The following is a 5,951-nucleotide window of genomic DNA, read 5'->3' on the forward strand; positions in this document are numbered from 1 at the left end:
CAGACCCCAGGTGCCAGGAATGGCCTTTGGGGAGTCTCCCTGAAGCTCTGGGAGTGGGGCCCCCTTGTGCCCATGTTTTATCCTCCATAAAAGTGAGGTGCCTGGAGGAGAAGCGCCGAAGCTGTCCTGCTGGCTCAGGCACTGAATCTCATGGCACCAGATGCTGGCCCCCCTTCACCAATTTGCCAATGACCCTCCATCTTTTCCTAAACCCTGGTGCCTCTTGTGATGCCCTGCCTCCTGCTCCTTCAATCCCAAGCTCTTCACCTGGCACTCAAGGCCCTTGCAAGCCACCACCTCCACCTGCCCCTACAAACAGCCCCCATTCTCATCCTTTGTCATCCCCTTCACTCTAAACAAACCCGGGGCTTCAGCCACAGCAAGGGGCCACACCAAACTCTCATTTCAACCACAGACTTTAGCACATGCGGTTCCTCTGCCTGGTGCTCTCCTCTTTCTGCTCCCGGGAGACTCCTATTCATCCATCAAAGCCCAGCTCAGAATGTACCTCTTCTGGTTTAAACACGGGCACCTTAGGTGTAACTTAAATTCTAAGGTCAATAAGACTTGTGGGCTGGGGCAATGGCTCATGCCTGTAATCCCAGCACTTTGGGAGGCCGAGATGGGCGGATCACTGGAGGTCAGGAGTTCGAATTCCGCCTGGCCAACGTGGTGAAGCCTCATCTCTACTATAAATACAAAAAATTAGCCTGGCATGGTGGCACGTGCCTGTAATCCCAGCTACTGGGGAGGCTGAGGCACAAGAATCACTTGAACCCAGGAGGCAGAGGTTGCAGTGAGCCAAGGATCCATCCAGGCTCAAAGCAATCCTCCTACCTTGGCCTCCGGAGTAGCTCGGACTACAGGTGCCCACCACCATGTTTGACTAATTATTTGTCTTTTTAGTAGAGATGGGTTTTCGCCACGTTACCAAGGCTGGTCTTGAATTCCTGGACTCAAGCGATGCGATCCTCCTGCCCGAGATTGCACCCTTGCACTCCAGCCTGGGTGACAGAGCGAGACTCCTCAAAAAAAAAAAAAAAAAAAAAAAAAGAATTATAAATAAATCTCTACCTTTCCTTCGTGGGTTTGTTATGAGCAGGGCATCGGTGCAGCAATTCTGAAACTGTTTTGTAAGTGTTGCAGGATAGAGCATGCATGGACAAGCACAGCTATATTGTTTGGAACCAGGGTTCTCCCTGGGAAAGAAGGGAGACACAGACGTGGAAGGAAAACCAAGCAGAGCCCTGTGGTGTTGCATGGACACTGGATGAATCAGTGTGAAGTCACATTTTTTTTTTTGTAAAGAAATTTTTCTTCCTTCATTTATATTAATATGGACTCATGGTTTCATATTTTAGCCAGTGGATTATAATCCACTACTATCACATTTATTTTGATGCTCAAAATGCCCCTGATTAGGCCAGTGGGGTCTCCTTCAAGCTGGCTCCTTATCCTTTTGACATGGACCCATCATTCTATGAATGCACCCTGACCTTCTGGCCAATAATAGGAGAATCGCTTGAACCAGGGAGATGGAAGTTGCAGTGAGCCGAGGTCACGCCATTGCACTCTAGCCTGGGTGACACATCTAGACTCCATCTCCAAAAAAAAAAAAAAAAAAAAAAATGTTGAGAGGAAAGAAGGGAAGATGACAGCTGCTTTCCTCCCACTGTGGAGTCCCTGAGCCAACCAGGCAGGATGGAGCTGGCCCTGGCCTCACCTAGCCCCATTCCAGGGCTCCTCCACCCTGCCCTCTACTCAAAGACCCCTGCCTTCTGGCTGCCCCCGACCCCAGGGGTGACAGGATGTTACAAGGCCCCTCTTTCCGGCTTTGTTGCAGCTGAGGTTTCAAAGCCTCAGAATGATGCAATGGAGGGGTTGGGATCCGCCCCCGCCTCAGTTTTGAGGTGCTTCCAACCACATGAGGGGAGAAGGACTTCCCCTTATGAAGCTGAATGTGTGTCCCCCGGGGCTGGTGGGACAGACGCCTGGTTTATTTTTATGTGTTTTAGAAGTATTTATTCTCTGCCAAGTCCTTCACAAAGAGGTAAGTGACCAATAGTTGGTAGGTGGCAGGGCTGGGGTTCAAACCCAGGCAGGCCTGAGGGCCAAACCATGCCTACAGCTCCTTCGCCACATGGCCTCAACCCGGAGGATTCCTGCCCAAGGTGGTTCAGGCCAGAGTTGGGAGCCTGGGCTGCCTACTGTACAGTGAGCTCAGGGAGTGTAGCGAGGTAAGCAGCAAAGCTTTGTTGGAGGGTAAATCTGCCCTGATTCTGGGAGACCAGAGAGGACCCCACAAATGGGACTTGACTGAGAGGACCCTTGAATGCAGGACCCCAAATGAGGGAGACGCTGGGGCCTGGAACAAGGGGCCATCAGAAGCTGGAGGCTTAGGCCAGGCGCGGTGGCTCACACTGTAATCCCAGCATTTTGGGAGATCAAGGCAGGCAGATCACTTGAGGCCAGGAGTTCGAGACCAGCCTGGCCAGTAGAGATGGTGAAACCCCGTCTCTACTAAAAATACAAAAGTTAGCCAAGCATAGTGGCATACACCTGTAATCCCAACGAGGCTGAGACACGAGAATCACTTGAACCCAGGAGGCGGAGGCTGCAGTGAGCCGGGATCACACCACTACATTCCAGCCTCAGCGACAGAATGCGACTCTCTTAAAAAAAAAAAAAAAAATTAAAATTAAATAATTTTTTTTCTTTTTTTAAAATAAGAAGCTAGCTGCTTGCAGAGCATCAAGCCCCATCACAGGGCTGCAGCCTGGGTTCCTATGGGAAGTGTTGATGGGAAGAGTCAAGCGCTGTAAAATATCTGAAGAGATTTATTCTGAGCTAAATATGAGAGAACAATGACCCAGGACTCAGCCCTCAGAGAACATGTACCCAAGGTGGTCAGGCCATAGCTTGGTTCTTTTTTTGGGAGGGGGACGGAGTCTCACTCTGTCACCCAGGCTGGAGTGCAGTGGTGTAATCTCGGCTCATTACAACTTCCTTCTCCTGGGTTCAAGTGATTCTTCTGCCTCAGCCTCCCAAGTAGCTGGGACTACAGACGTGGGCCACCAGGCCGGGTTAATTTTTGTATTTTTAGTGGAGACAGGGTTTCACCATATTGGCCAGGCTGGTCTCGAACTTCTGACCTAGTGATCCACCCGCCTCAGCCTCCCAAAGTGCTGGGATTACGGGCATGAGCCACTGCACCCAGCCACACAGCTTGGTTTTACACATTTTATGGAGACATAAGACATCAATCAATACATGTAAGATGTACATTGGTTCAGTACAGAAAGGTGGGAAACTGGAAGAAAGGGTGCGGGTGTCGGGGGCTTCCAGGTCACAGGTGGATTCAAGAATGTTCTGACTGGCAATTGGTTGAGAGAGTTATTATCAATAGAAAGGAATGGGCTGGGTGCAGTGGCTCACACCTGAAATCCCAGCACTTTGGGAGGCCAAGGCAGGAGGATCACCTGAAGTCAGGAGTTCAAGACCAGCCTGACCAACATTGTGAAACCCTGTCTCTACCAAAAATACATTAGGCTGGGCATGGTGGCTCACTGTAATCCCAGCACTTTGGGAGGCCAAGGCGGGTAGATCACTTGAGGTTAGGAGTTTGAGCAGCCTGACCAACAAGTGAAACCCCGTCTCTACTAAAAATAAAAAAAAATTAGCTAGGCGTGGTGGCGAGTGCCTATAATCCCAGCTATTTGGGAGGCTGAAGCAGGAGACTCACTTGAACCCAGGAGACAGAAGTTGCAGTGAGCCAAGATCATGCCACTGTACTCCAGCCTGGGCGACAAGAGTGAAACTTCATCTCAAAAAATATATATACAAAATTAGCCAGGAGTGGTGGTGCATGCCTGTAATCCCAGCTACTTGGGAAGCTGAGGCAGGAGAATTGCTTGAACCCAGGAGGCGGAGATTGCAGTGAGCTGAGATCACCTTATAGCACTCCAGCCTGTGCAACAAGAGCAAAACCTCATCTCAAAAAAAAATAAAATAAATAAAAAATAAGGAGTTTTGGAAGCCAAGGTTTTATTATGTAGATGAAGCCTCCAGGTAGCTGGCTTCAGAGAATAGAGTGTAAATGTTTCTCATCAGACTTAAAGAGTCTGTTCTATCAGTAATTCCAAAAGTGAGGAGGTTATAACGAGGCACGTCCAGCTCTCCCTTCTCATCATATCCTGAACTCATTTTCAGGTTAACTTTGGAATGCCCTTGCCAAGAGAAGGAGTCCGTTTGGATGGTTGAGGGGCTTAGGATTTTGGTTTTGGTTTATGGAGGTCCCTCAAAAGCTGCTCATGGGAGGAAGACTCATCACTGGCCACAGGCCACACCAGGCCAGGGCAGACCCAGCCACTGTCTCAGTGCTGAAACCCTAACCCCCTGTGATCAGCTGAATAACGGCCCCAAAGACATCCAGGTCCTGACCTCAAGAACTCGGAATGTTCCCTTATATGACAAGAGGGACTTTGCAGGTGTGATTATGTTAAAGATCTTGAGATGGGATAGAAACCGCAATTTCAATGCAGTTTGAGTTCTGTAGTTATTAGACTGGACTAGACTACTAGACCCTGGAACACTCCAAAGAGGCTGACTGGGGAACTTTTTGTTAGCAGAGATTGGCTGAAACACCTGAGAGAACTCCCTGAAAAAAAAATTTTTTTTTTTTTGAGACAGAGTTTTGCTTTTACTGTCTGCACTAGAGTGCAGTGGCATGACTTCAGCTCACTGCAACCTCCGCCTCCCCGTGTCTACTAAAAATACAACAATTGGTCAGGCATGGTGGCGCACACCTGTAGTCCCAGCTACTTGGGAGGATGAGGTAGGAGAATCACTTGAACCTGGGAAGTGGAGATTGCAGTGAGCAGAGATCATGCCACTGCACTCCAGCCTGGGTGACAGAGGGATACTCTGTCTCAGACAAAAAAAAAGAAGAGAAAAGAAAGTGAAGAAACAGGCCAGGCATGGTGGCTCACACCTGTAATCCCAGCACTTTGGGAGGCTGAAGCAGGAGGATTGTTTGAACCCAGGAGTTCAAGACCAGTCTGGACAACATAGTAAGACCCCATCTCTACAAAAATAAACAACAAAAAAAATAGGCCAGGCATGGTGTTTCACACCTGTAATCCCAGCTACTCAGGAGGCTGAGGTGGGAGGATCACTTGAGTCCTGGAAGTCAAGGTTATAGTGAGCTATGATCACACCATTGCACTCCTGCCTCTGAGGACAGAGCAAGACTTTGTCTGGAAAAAAAGAAAATGCGAATGAAGAAACATGGATTCGTGAACATCTATGAATATTTGGTTTGAAAAGGTGAGGCCATGGTGTTTGCACTGAGATCATGGCCCCTCGTGCCCTTCCTCTCAGCTCAGTGAGGCTGAGACTCCACTCTGGACAGCTGCAGGCAAGAACATGGGGTCCCCTGCTGCCTCCAGACCAAGGAAACAGGGCTCCCTCTGCCCCCAGCTCCCAATAGGAGGTTTTCTTTCTTTTTTTTTTTTTTTTTTTGAGACGGCGTCTTGCTCTGTCGCCCAGGCCGGAGTGCAGTGGCCGGATCTCAGCTCACTGCAAGCTCCACCTCCCGGGTTTACGCCATTCTCCCGCCTCAGCCTCTCGAGTAGCTGGGACTACAGGCGCCCGCCACCTCGCCCGGCTAGTTTTTTGTATTTTTAGTAGAGAAGGGGTTTCACCATGTTAGCCAGGATGGTCTCGATCTCCTGACCTTGTGATCTGCCCGTCTCGGCCTCCCAAAGTGCTGGGATTACAGGCTTGAGCCACCGCGCCCAGCCAGGAGGTTTTCATTCCAGGAAGAACAGGACATCAATTTCCTATTCTACCCCCAGCCATCTGTTGCTGAGACTAAGTCCTGGGTGAGTGTAGCCAAGAGTTGGGGGCCTCCTTCTTGCACCCAGCCCCGCTCATGGAACAGAGGCTCTGCC

This window comes from Macaca nemestrina, chromosome 17 (assembly GCF_043159975.1).
Source record: "Macaca nemestrina isolate mMacNem1 chromosome 17, mMacNem.hap1, whole genome shotgun sequence".
NCBI classification, from domain to species: domain Eukaryota; kingdom Metazoa; phylum Chordata; class Mammalia; order Primates; family Cercopithecidae; genus Macaca; species Macaca nemestrina.